This window comes from Schistocerca americana, chromosome 11 (genome assembly GCF_021461395.2).
Source record: "Schistocerca americana isolate TAMUIC-IGC-003095 chromosome 11, iqSchAmer2.1, whole genome shotgun sequence".
Lineage (NCBI taxonomy): Eukaryota > Metazoa > Arthropoda > Insecta > Orthoptera > Acrididae > Schistocerca > Schistocerca americana.
Genome location: NC_060129.1, coordinates 198,540,998 through 198,554,265, shown reverse-complemented (window position 1 = coordinate 198,554,265; position 13,268 = coordinate 198,540,998). Strand labels below are relative to the sequence as shown.

At 46.5% G+C, this 13,268-nt stretch overlaps 1 long non-coding RNA gene across 1 annotated transcript in view; it reads right to left on the bottom strand.

The window, feature by feature from the left end:
- The window catches only part of LOC124553753, a 53,500-nt gene extending 41,007 nt beyond the window's left edge, over window positions 1-12,493 (bottom strand). Inside the window, exon 1 of the long non-coding RNA XR_006968128.1 lies at window positions 12,268-12,493. This is a non-coding gene — a long non-coding RNA (uncharacterized LOC124553753). The remainder of the gene's footprint in view (window positions 1-12,267) is intronic.
- Between the last annotated feature and the right edge of the window lie 775 nt (window positions 12,494-13,268).

Here is a 13,268-nt window from a genome sequence, read left to right as displayed (position 1 = left end):
AAAAAGGGAGATAAGAGCAACCCAGACAACTAAAGAGGAATCTCTCTCCTAGATTGCACATATAAAATTCTATCCAAGATCCTATATGAAAGAATCAAGGAGCAATTAGAACAGGAGTTAGGGGAATATCAGGGAGGTTTCAGACCATGGAGAAGCTGTGCAGAGCAGATAATTAGTTTAAAATTGATTATGGCATACTACAAGAAACGGAACAAACCTCTGGCAATAACATTTGTAGATTTTAAGAAGGCATATGACTGCCTCCACAGACCTTCAGTATTAAAAAATTTAAGAAATCTAGGACTCCATCCAAAACTAATTAAAATAATACAACTCACTCTAACCAACACCAAATCAAAAGTGAAGTTTAGAGGAGAAATTTCGGAACCATTCCTCATAAAAACAGGCTTAAGACAAGGTGACTGCCTATCACCATTACTTTTCAACTGTGCACTGGAATACATAATGAGAGAATGGTACAAGGACAATCCAAAGAGGATAAGAATTGGAAGTGCAAAAGATGATATTAGCTTAAACTGCTTGGGATTCGCTGATGATCTTGCTCTCCTAGCCAACACCGTTCAAGAAGCCAGGCAACAAGTGAAATCACTACAAGAAATAGCAGAGAAAGTAGGCCTTAGAATATCATTTGAAAAAACGGAGATTATGCTAACTGATCCACCACTTGCAAACAGAATTGCAATAGGAGAACAGGAAATAAAAATTGTTGATAAATTTAAGTATTTAGGCGAAATAATAACATACAATCTAAATGAGAAGCCATCATGGCAAAATAGAATAAAAAACTGAACTACGCAAATTACATTACCAAAACTACATACAACTAAAAAAGCCTATCTATAGATGCAAAATTAAAACACTATAAAACAGTTACACAACCAGAAATAACGTATGCAGCTGAAACTATCTTCAAAACAACTAATACAGCAGAAATTGACAGAATACTAAAAATAGAAAGAAGAATAATTAGGACACGTATAAATAAACAGTATAAAATAAATGACATTGGAGAATAGCATCAAATGGAACAGTATATAAGAAAATAGAACAATTCATGAGCACAATCAGGAAGAAACGCATCTCATTCTTTGGACATCTGATGAGAATTCCAGAAAACAGAATTAGTACAAAAATAATACAAAAATTGTGGAATAGCAAGAGCGACATTAAATGAGTCACAGAAATTAAGGAAGATATAAAAGAACTTCAAATTACAGTAGATGACCTAAAAAACAAGACAGAGAAAACCAGAATACTGCAAGACCCGCAAACCAGACTACAAATGAAAATCAATAAAAGGAGTACAGGAAGAGTTGTCTCAGATGAGGAAAGAAAGAAAATATCTGAAAGAATGAAGAAATATTGGGCAGACAGAAGAGCAAAACACCTTTCATATAGGAATAGCCTCTAATAATTATATTACCTAAATATATTAAGTTATTGTCGAACCAAATTGTATCCATTTGTAACAACTTGTTTAGAACTTTGTATTTTTGACTACAGTGGTCCTATGAAGGACATAAAATAAAATAAAAAAAATAAAAATAAAAAAATTTAAAGTAGTACATGACTCTTTTCTTTTAAATTTACATAACTTAAACTTTGAACACATTTGTGTTTTCAGGTGTCCTGTTGAAAACATGAAATGTGATAACTATACTGCTAAAATTGGTATAATTATACATAAATAACAATTTGGTTTGGGATTCAGAGGATGAAAGGAGTGACAGAAGAAGAGTGAAATATTGGTTATCCCAGAGCTGTGGGTTTGCTAGGCTTCCATCTGTTGCATCTTTTAACAAACTAGGTTAACATGGGATCCAAACTGTTTTGTCATTTCAAGTAGATCTAACATGTACTGAGAGTATACAAATGGTACTGTGTGGAAGATCTTATTTTATGTTTGTTTTCTGTACTGTGATTCTTTTGCAATCATTTAAGTTTGTCAAGGAGTATACTATGGAGGTGTTTTATTATTTCAATTTATTGTTTACATTTATCATCAGTGTGTTGAATTGGGTTGCTGTTCCTGCTGACAACATAACAGAATGCTGCCATTTTGGGGCTGTGGGTAGACAAGAGGAGTTGTGGATGGCGGAGTGTTGCTGTAGATTTCCAATACATTTCAACTTGATGTCTATTATTCATTAATCTAAGGGTCAAGTCTAATAAGTTTACAATGTCGCCTACTTGTTTCTCAACTGTGAACTTTATACTTTCATGGAAGGTGCTGAACAAATAGATAAATCATTGCTAGTTTATTGTGATGTGTATGACATGGAAAGGAGCCTGTGGCCACTGGACATATTACATTTCAGTTATTTTATTCACATGTTTAGATTTATGTTCAGGTTTTAGTCAGTGACCTCCACACAGCCATGTTCTAAAATATGGATTTGTTTCTTTACACACAGTTCCTAGGGTAACCCTAAAATCCTAACACAATACACACCTCGCATTAACACAAATAAATTCACCTGTTGACTGAAATGTTTGTCTGGACTGTAGCTTTATATGGAAGTGAAACTTGGACAATAAACAATATAGACAAGAGGAGATTAGAAGCCGTTTCAATGTAGTGCTGCAGAAGAATGCTAAAGATCTAGTGGGTAGTCTGAATCACCAATGAAAAGGATTTGTTTTTGAACAATGTCCCACATGTACACTCAATCCTTTTATATTACCAATTTCATGTTTGTGACTAGTTTTGCCAGCTGCGACCCATGACAATGCCCCATTCCAGATCATTAATGTGGCGGATCCCAAAATTAATGGCAAAGACTGGAATATAAACAAATAAAATAAAAACAATATAGTATGCCCAAGGCACTATACTATCACAAATAGTTTATCATTTGCTGACCCACAATTAAAATTCTCCAATGAAAATAATCTAGAAGATCATTATCGATAAAGAGGTATATAATCTGGGAGTATAGAAATTTATAGCACCCCCAGCCTAAATGTACAGTCACGTTAACAGGAAACATCATGAGGTTAAAAGTAACAGTCAATTGGGTACTGGAGGGATGTGTTGGCAGTAAAAATTTTGGAGAGAGACAAAGCCTTGAATACTGTAGGTAGGTTCACATGGATGTAGGTTGCAATAGTTATTCAGAGATGAAGAGGCTTGCACATGATGGACTAGATTGGAGATACGTACGAAATCAGTCTTGGGAGTGATGACCACAACAATATCCAAGCAGCAGTAATGTAGATAGACCACAGGCAAGAAAAGCCGCATGCTGGCTGACCCTCTTTGAATTCCAAACAGGTGTTTGTTCTTCTCCTGTTTGTCTCTTACTTTCCATTTTTCATCATCAGTGAAGAGTCCAACTGCAGCCTTTGGGTCCACCAAATTTGTATACGTCTATTCTGCCTGAAAATTTCAACAAGTGTTACATTCTTTCAAATAACAAACCTTATACAAAAGTCACAAATGCACAGAGGCACAGAGAAAGGAACAGAGTCTAGAATGCGTTTTGGACTTGTTTCACTTAAATAGTTCTGTCAACTTAGAGCAGAGAATGGAAGCTGATCTGGAGAAAATACAGGAAGTAACAGCACACACTAATATTTAAATATTGCGGCAACACAACCAGCCGTGATGTAAAACAGCTATCAGCCATGTAATCTGGGTGCTGAGTGTACTGATTTCGATTGAATCAATATCTCGTATGTGCTGTTACTGTCGCTCCAATTTGCAGATGTGGATATGCTAATTATGGCCTGCATCTGAATAGGGTGTGCAGGGAGAGATACTAGAGGAGCATCTTGCAGGATGTGTAAGGCAACCCATCTTTTGGTTAGTCAGATTAGAGAGACAGATTTGATAGGAATTAGAACTGCACAGAACCATAAAATACGGAATAGTTTCCAGAAAAGTTAAATGTTTGGTCCGTCAAAACATTTGGATGTTGAATAAAGAGGTAGATCATCTTTTATGTCAGGAAGGTGTGTGAAATTCAGATGTGTGTTTTGTGCCTCTCTCTACACCATGTACGCACACTGATGGAGAAATAAGGTGTACGGGATTACAGGCCAGCATCGTGTATGTGTGATTACAGGCTAGCATCATTTATGTGTACAGTTAACTTGGAAAAAAGAGTTTTAACACAAAAGCAAAAATACAGAAACAAGCACTTTCTCCTCAGATCACAATGTAAAAGCATGTGCTTGTCAGTTGTTACTAAGAATAATACACTTCTAATTATAACACTCCTCAGGTGGTCTATGAGACTTTCAGTGATTTAAGAGACATCTACATGAATTATTGAGCTATATGTCAAAGAAGCTGAACCAGTTATTAATTTGTGAGGATTTTAATGCATTTCTTGGAGGATTCCGAGAGGTCAAAAGTACTAGCACCATTATTTTGGTGTTTGAATCTGATTTTAGTAGTGAATTTTGCAACTTGTGAGCAGGAAGATAGTAAGATGCTGATTAAAAACATATTTATTGACACAGCTCAGGCTGAAACAACTGATGTGCAACAAATTGTTAATGGAAAAGGGAAATTTATTTAAAGTCCATTATAGTTTAAGTTCGTATTGAACAAAACTACTGCATTTTAATGAAAGTCTAAAACATATCCAGAAATACACATATTCTGACAAATTAATAATGCAGATGTCTTTAGCATATTTCTGCACAGTAATGTATTATGGAATAATTGCATGCTTAAGGTGATACCAAAGAGGTGAACTATTCATGCATCGACTATCTACTGAATGCACACCACACTTCTCATTTTAAGTCTTACAAGCATTTATATAGCTATCACCGTTTCACAATCACTCATTTTCAAGGGTATCTGTATGGGGTTGGATGAAATTATTTTATACTTATTGTCCAATTTAAAAAAATACAGTACAATAAAAAGGCATTTTTCTTTAAATAGTTACTGAACCTAGTTTTTCTTCCACGGCATATACCAGGTAATTACACTCACTTCTTCCCCTGGAATACTTAAGTATCTTGTAGTGGTCAGTTTACAATCACCAGGCTGGTGGGTCAGAATCCTGTTAATTAAACCATAAAATCGGAAGTAGGTATTCCTATTGTATTTCAGGCAGTGTGATTCGGCAGCAAACGATAGTATGAATACAAGGTGCATGTTACTGAAGCTATAAAACTAATTTTTGCATGCGACCTATCTCCTAGGGGCATATTTCAAAAATATCTTCCTCTCAGCAACGGTCTTGGGTACAAGTATTGGTTTACAATGACAAAAAGAGTTTGGTGCAGGGAAATACGGAATTGTCCGATCCCACCCGTCTGCTTTGACCCATGACGTCACAAATATGGCAGAAACGACCACAAACCAAGATTCCAATATGGCACGTATAAAGTCGTTACGTACACATTATGAGGACGATAATACATCGAAAAACAAACATCCACAATTTCCAAAAAAGCCTAATGACACTAACGGGAGAAGCGCGGGAAATGGGGCGTTTTTGGGTGTGTGTGTGTGGGGAGGGGGGGGGGGGCAAACTAAATATAAACAAATTTAGACACCCACCCACATACAAAACCACACAAAACGACGAAAAAAAAACCGAGATCACAAAACTCCCCAAATACCACTAAACACAATATCATCTGGACTCGGACACTTCCCTTAACCTATACAGCTCAACAGCAGCTTCCGATCCCATAAATTAGGATCAAACATTTCCCTTGGCCTATATAGCTCAAAAACATCTCCCGATATCAAAATCAACATATATAGCCAGACATTGGGATCGGACACTTCCCTTGACCTGCGCAGTGTTAATTTTATCCGTCGTATACATTCCTGAACAAAAACAACAACCGATCAATTTTACTAAAATTACCACACGACGTACAGCGAACAGCACTAAATTAACCTTCACACACAATCGTTAACTCACTGAAACGAATTCCACTACAGACACAGCCAACACATTAACAATTCTTGATAATGAGCAAAAGCCAACTGAGCCCATTACACCACACAAACGAAAACCCTGAACATACCACCAGAGACCACTACAAACCACAACACGACGACATCTACAAACACGCCACACTCCAAACCAAACTCCGCGCCGTCATGACGTCACACACAACATCCTTACGTCACGGGTCAAAGCCGACGCGTGGGATCGGACGCTTCTGTCGACCCTGGTTTAAGTAGGCCTATCACAAATCCATTTGTTCCTTTGGTTTAAAATAGCTCTGGAACATAATGATTCGATTAATCAGTGAAACTCTAAGTGGCTGATCTCATTAACGTCTGCTGTGTATTAAAGGTGACGAAATTTCGTAACTAACCATTACAATTATATTTGGAAATAAACATATTCACCTACAAAACAAAAAAAAATTTAGAAATATTACTGTTACTGACAACACACAAAGTGCACGTGCTGGAGTAATACACATGATATCTTCTCATATGTGGCATTCCACTAACTGAATTGCTCGAAAGCAATTTAATTTTTAATTGAAAAACTTAACATCTCCTCTTATGTAACGTTCATTACTTGGTATGTGTTCCGGTACCGCAATATTTTACACACATGTTGAAGCTCTATTTGCACTTGAGATCGTTTACTGCAACAGTCTCTTACACAACACCTGTAAAATAACGAGGAATTAAGAAATCAACTATACTGTTCTCATTGTATTTGTTTTCCTTTCACGTTTGTCTCGTTTTGTTTTAATTCGTCACTTCCCGTGATGTTACACTGAACAGAAATAAACAATTTTTTTTTACTTTATTGTTATTTTAAAACCTATACAACAGGCAGGCTGTCAGCAGCACACTACGCTGCTCTTCAGCCATAGAAGACACAAGCAGCAAAAACAGTGAGAAGACACATAAGTCACAGAGCGGTGGGCAATAAAACAGGAGACACATAGAGACAATCACGGAGCCGTTCACACTCGTCGATAATCCACACTGCTAGCTGATGAGACGACGCACAACCACTGAAGATGATGATGGCACTGGTGAACGATGGAGGGGACGGTGAACACTAAACACTAAACACTAAACACACAAAACACTGATGGCGGCGACCTCCAGCGCGCGAATGTCCACGTAACGTGTGCGAGTCCGGGGACCTGCCAAGAGGGGAAGAAGGGGGAGGTGGGGGAGAGGGGAGAAAAAGGATGCCAATGGCTGAGGAGTCGGGGGCAGGAGGAGAGGAACAGGGGAGGGGAGGCCCGGGGGAGGAGGGGGGGAGAAAAGGAGGAGGGAGGGAAAAGGGAGAGGAGGGAGGGAGGGTGCACGGAGGAATAAGTACAGGAGGAGGGTGGGAGGATCAAAGTTGGTAGGAGGGGTAGATGGAAGGGAGGAGGGCATCATCAGGGAGGGGGAGCTGGCGGAAGCCACCTTGGGAGAGGGTAAGGAGGGTGGAGAGGTGGAGACCGGGTGGGACGTACGAATACAGGCGCGGCAGCGGGCGGGGGTGGGAGAGGATCGGGGAGACGAGCGGGTGAGGAGGGTCGAGTTTACGGGACGTGTACAGGATCCATATCCTTTCAAGGAAAAGGAGGAGGTGGGGGAAGGGGATGAGATCGTAGAGGATCCGCGTGGGGGAGGGGAGACGGATGCGATAGGTGAGGCGGAGAGCATGGCGTTCAAGGATTTGGAGGGATTTATAAAAGGTAGGGGGAGCGGAGATCCATGCTGGATGGGCATAACAAAGGATAGGGCGGATGAGGGATTTATAGGTGTGGAGGATGGTGGAGGGGTCCAGACCACACGTACGGCCGGAAAGGAGCTTGAGGAGACGGAGGCGGGAACGTGCCTTGGCTTGGATTGTCTGGAGATGGGGAGTCCAGGAGAGGCGACGATCGAGGGTGACGCCAAGGTACTTAAGGGTGGGAGTGAGGGCGATGGGACGGCCATAGACGGTGAGATAGAAATCAAGGAGGCGGAAGGAAGGGGTGGTTTTGCCTACAATGATCGCCTGGGTTTTGGAAGGATTGACCTTGAGCAACCACTGGTTGCACCAAGCGGTGAACCGGTCAAGATGGGATTTGAGAAGGCGTTGGGAGCGCTGTAGGGTGGGGGCAAGGGCAAGGAAGGCGGTGTCATCGGCAAACTGGAGAAGGTGGACGGGGGGTGACGGCGGCGGCATGTCCGCCGTGTACAACAGGTACAGAAGGGGGGAGAGGACGGAGCCTTGGGGCACACCGGCGGAGGGGAAAAAGGTGTAGGAATCGGTGTTATGGATGGTGAGATAGGAAGGACGGTGGGAGAGAAAGGAGCCGATCAGACGGACGTAGTTAATGGGAAGGGCGAAGGTTTGGAGCTTGAAGAGGAGACCGGAATGCCATACGCGGTCATATGCACGTTCGAGGTCCAGGGAGAGGAAGATTGCGGAGCGACGGGAATTAAGCTGTTCGGAAAGGAGATGAGTGAGGTGAAGGAGAAGGTCGTCAGAAGAGAAGGACGGCCGAAAGCCACACTGGGTGACGGGAAGGGGGCGGTGCTGGCGGAGATGCTGGTGGATGCGACAGGTGAGGATAGATTCCAGGACCTTGCTGAAGACCGAGGTAAGGCTGATGGGACGGTAGGAGGAGACAGCGGACGGCGGTTTGCCAGGTTTAAGGAACATGAGGATACGGGAGGTTTTCCACAGGTCGGGGTAGTAACCGGTGGACAGGACTACATTGTAGAGCCTGGCCAGGGTGGAGAGGAAAGAGACAGGAGCTTCACGAAGGTGACAGTAGGTGACACGATCGTGACCAGGAGCGGTGTTGCGTTTGGTGCGGAGTGTAACAATGAGATCCTGTGTAGTGATAGGGGCATTGAGTTCCGTGTGTGTAATGTTGTCCAAGTACTGGAAACCAGGAGCGAGGGGAGGGACAGAGGTGTCAGTTCGATCGTGGATATCCGGGAAGAGGGAGTAATCGAACTGGGGATCGTTGGGGATGGAGAAGACATCGGAGAGGTAGGAGGCAAAGTGATTGGCCTTACTAAGGGTATCAGGGAAGGGGTGATCATCGTGGAGAAGAGGATAGTAGGGGGAGGGGTTAGTAAGGCGACGGAAGGCCGTCCAGAACTTGGACGAGTTGATTGGTAGGGTTGCATTTAAACGGGTGCATGTCTGTCGCCAGTCCCAGCGTTTCTTAGCCGCGAGCAAATTACGAACGTGTCGCTGGAGTTGCCGGTGGCGTCGTAGTGTGTCCGGGTCATGCGTGCGGAGGAAGGCACGGTAGAGACGACGGGATTCACGGAGGAGGAGAACGGCCTGTGGGGGTAAGGTAGGACGGTGGGGGTGGATGGCGACAGTAGGAACGTGGGCCTCCACGGCCTCAGACAAGGTCTGCTGGAGAAAGGAGGCGGCATGGGTGACATCGTCAGGGTGGTGGTAGGTGAGAGGGTGGCTATCGACCTGGGTGGAAAGGGTATCCCGGTAGGCATTCCAGTCGGCTCGGGAATAGTCGTGGACATACTTAGGGGGAGGGTCAGTACGAGGGTCGGGGCGAGGGCGACGACCGTCTGAAACGGTTAGGAGGACAGGGAGATGGTCGCTACCAATAGGCTCCAGGACATCCACCGTTATGCGGCCAAGGAGGTTGGGGGAGGAGAGGATAACATCAGGTGTGGAGTTGGATTCAGGACGGGTATGCCGGGGGATGGGGACGAGGTCACCTTGAAGGGTGGAGAGGAACCGATGCCAACGCCGTAACTGGGCAGTGGAACGACTATGGATGTTGAGGTCGGCGGCAATCACGTAGGAGGAAAAGGTACGATCGACGTGGGAGATGAAGTCGAAGGGAATAGGAGCGTTGGGGCGGACATAGATGGTGGCGCAGGTAACGGTAAGGCCGGGGAAGAAGAGACTAAGGATCAGGTGTTCGGTGGGGTCGGGAAGGAGAGGTTGGAGCCGAACGGGGATCTGGCGGTGGTGACCAATGGCAACTCCGCCACGCGCAATTGGGAGGGGATTATCGGAGCGGTGGAGGAGGTAGGGCGAAGTGTGAATGGTGTGGTGGGGTTGGAGGAAGGTTTCATTAAGGAGGAAGGCATCCACGCGGTGGGTGGCAAGGGTGTGCAGGAAGAGGTTCCTGTTGGCGGGTAGGGAGCGGATGTTGTTGAAAAGGATACGTTGCTGTCGCGCCATGATAGGGATTTAGACGAGGGTGTCGAGGCGGGACAAGGTGAAATGGGCCTGGTTGTTGGAGTAGGTGGCGTACATCTTTGAGTTTGAATATGGAACGGGCGGCGAGGGAGATCTGTTGGAGGGTGTGTGGGCGCTGAAAGGGATGAACATTCTGGAGGACGATGGTAAGGAACCTGATGATGTCCTCAGCGGTGGGGGGGGGGGGACGAAGGGAATTGCCAGGAGGGGTGGGGGCGTCCAGGGGACGGACAGGGACGGTGAGTTCAGGAGTGGTTGGAGGGGGTCGGGCTTTACACTTTTGGGAGTAGGTGGGATGGGGGAGATTGCAGGTATTGCAGGAAGGAGGGGGTTGGAGGTTAGGGCACTGCCTGAGGAAGTGCGCTTGCCGACAATGCGGGCAGGTGGGGGCCTCGCGGCACTCAGCTGTGGAGTGCGCGTTATAGCGCAGACACCTCTGGCAGCGCAGGGATTGAGGAGGGGAACGGGAGGGGTCGACCTTGTACCGCTGGTTAAAAAGGAGGGCACCCTCCTTCAGGAGACGGTCAATGGAGGGGGCGTGCTCAGAAAAAAACCCGCATAAGGCGGGTGGGGCCGGCTGCATTATGTACGCGGCGAACCGCACGCACCTCCAAATGGGGATGCGCCTGGAGCTCCTCCAACACCTCCTCCGTGATCACTGGACTAAGCCGAGTGATCACGGCGGTGAGAGTTGGCGGGCGACGCGGAGGTTGGGGTTGGCGGGAGGGAGGTGGTGAAGGAGCTGGGGAGAGAGAGGCATGAGGGCCAAAGCGGGTGACAGGGATGCGGGAAAGGAGGTAGGTGTGGAGGGTTGGGCTGGGGGAGGAGATGAGGACCGAATCTCGGCGAGGAGTGAGGAGGGAGATGGGGGCACCAGGACAATGCTGGCGAAGGAAGAGGGTGAGGTTCCGGGCTTCAAGGAGAGAGGGATCAGGACGGGAGAGGAGGTAGCGGAAGGAGGAAGGGAGAGAGGAGGAGGATGAGGGGGCAGGGACAGGCGGGGAGACTTCCATGGCATCATGGGTGGGGGAAGGAGGACGAGGCGCAGCCTTTTTGGAAGCAGAGGAAGCAGGAGTGCCACAGGAGCGCTTGACGGCGGAGGAGGAGGTGTGGGGGACGGGAACAACGGGAATGTGGCGGGGAGGGGCAGGTCCCGGGGCCGGAGTCGGCGCTGGAGACGGTGACGGTGACGGTGAAGGCGAAGGCGACGGCGGCGATGACGATGACGGTGGCAGTGGCGGCGGTGATGGCGAAGGTGACGGGGAGAGCTGGGCGTGGGCAGTGGCCCGACAGGCCACCACCCGAGCCGGAGCTACAGTGACAGGCTGGGGGAGTGGGGGAAGGGATCAGAACGAGAGGAGCGGGAGGAAGCAGCGGGAGAGGGGGCGACAAAGATAGAGGGTGAAGGGAGAGTGAGGAGAGGCGGAATGGAAGGAGGGGGGTGGGACTGGGCACACCAAGTGATAGTGGTGGAGGCGGCGGAAGGGGAGGTATAGACAATGGCGGTGGTGGTAGTAGTGACAGTGGTGGTGGGGGCGGACATGACGGGAGAGAGAAACAAGAACGAACAGAACGAAGAGGAAAGGACAGAAACTGGGGACAGACAAAGACGAAGACGGATGAAGACGAAGACGGCGGCGACCAGGCGGCACCGGATGGCGGCGGTGGCGGGCACAGGATGGCGGCGGCGGCGGCGGGCAGTATGGACGGCAAGCAGACGACACGGCAGGGAAACGGCGGGGATCTTCCACGTCGAAGGTGCACCCTGAGAGTAGCCCAGGCAGTGAAACTCTTCGATGAAGAAGAGAGGGAATCCAACCCTCGAATACGCAGAAATAAACAAATGAGAAAAGCATGCTTCAGGAACTGCACGCTACAAGTTGAAACGAGATTTCGTTTCGCTGGCTCAGTTACTGGTGACATTATTTTGTGTTTTTCCAACAAGTGTTCACCAGTAAAAGCACCTACAATGTACGTTACGAATTTAACCTCAACATTCTGCAGCTAGTTACGTCACGAGCTGTACAAGTAAAAATACTGCACGTCTTTGCTACGTGATACACTAGGCGGGGAATCTTACATTTTCTAATCTACGTTAATGCGTGAAAATTGCAATTACTCCACACAATGCAGTTGCTTTTGTGTTCTGCCAACTTGCTCTGCAGATGTTCATCAGTCATATTCTTCTTCTTGCTGCTTCCCTCTCTTCTTGGCTTCGAAAGTGCAGCTAAAAGCACAGCTTTGTTTGACTTATTCAACACAAAAATACACAATACTTGCTATTTTAAGCGAACAACGTCCATGACCAACGTGGCTACAAATACCACAAAGTGCAATCAGCCATAAGCCGTACGTACGCAATGACTTTCACAGGCAGGGGCAGTTTGTGCTGCCGCCGGCAGCTGCTGCCCTCTCGCGCCGCTCCTCTAGACTAGGTGCAGCCGGCCAGGTGTGGGTTCTCCGCCATTATACATCTTGCCTTCTCCACCCCTGGACCACCGTCGTGAACGCAACGTACCAGCAACACAACAGTAACGCACGAGCAACAAACAGGTAAAACTCATAGAAAATAAGGCTGAGCGTTTACATTTACGGAAATTGAAGATAGTGATGGGCAGGCAAGGACATAATTAGGAGAGTAAAAATGACATAGGCTAATCGGTAGTGTTTCCAACACTAAACGAGAGTACCAAGCCTCCGATTTGTCCGAAACGGGAAATTAGGAAACACTTCGATCACCAGTCCTGGCTTCCAGCAACGGTGAAAGTTAAACTCCTCTTCCTCCACACCCTACGTCAGCACCGCGTGGATGCCTTCGTCCTAAATGAAACCTTCCTTCAACCCCGTATCTCCGTCTCCACAGCTCCTTACACTCTACACCGCACCGATAACCCGTACCCTCTCGCGCGTGGCGGAGTTGCTATAGGCCACCTCAAGCACCTCCCAGTCCGGCCCCAACCTCTCCTTAAGAATCCTGCCGAGCATCTCACCCTCAGCCTCTTCTTCCCCACCCTTACCATCACCTGTGCCACCATTTATGTCCGCCCTCGCACCCCCATCCCGTACGATTTCCTGGCCCACATTGACCGCACCTTCTCCACCTACATGATTGCCGCCGAC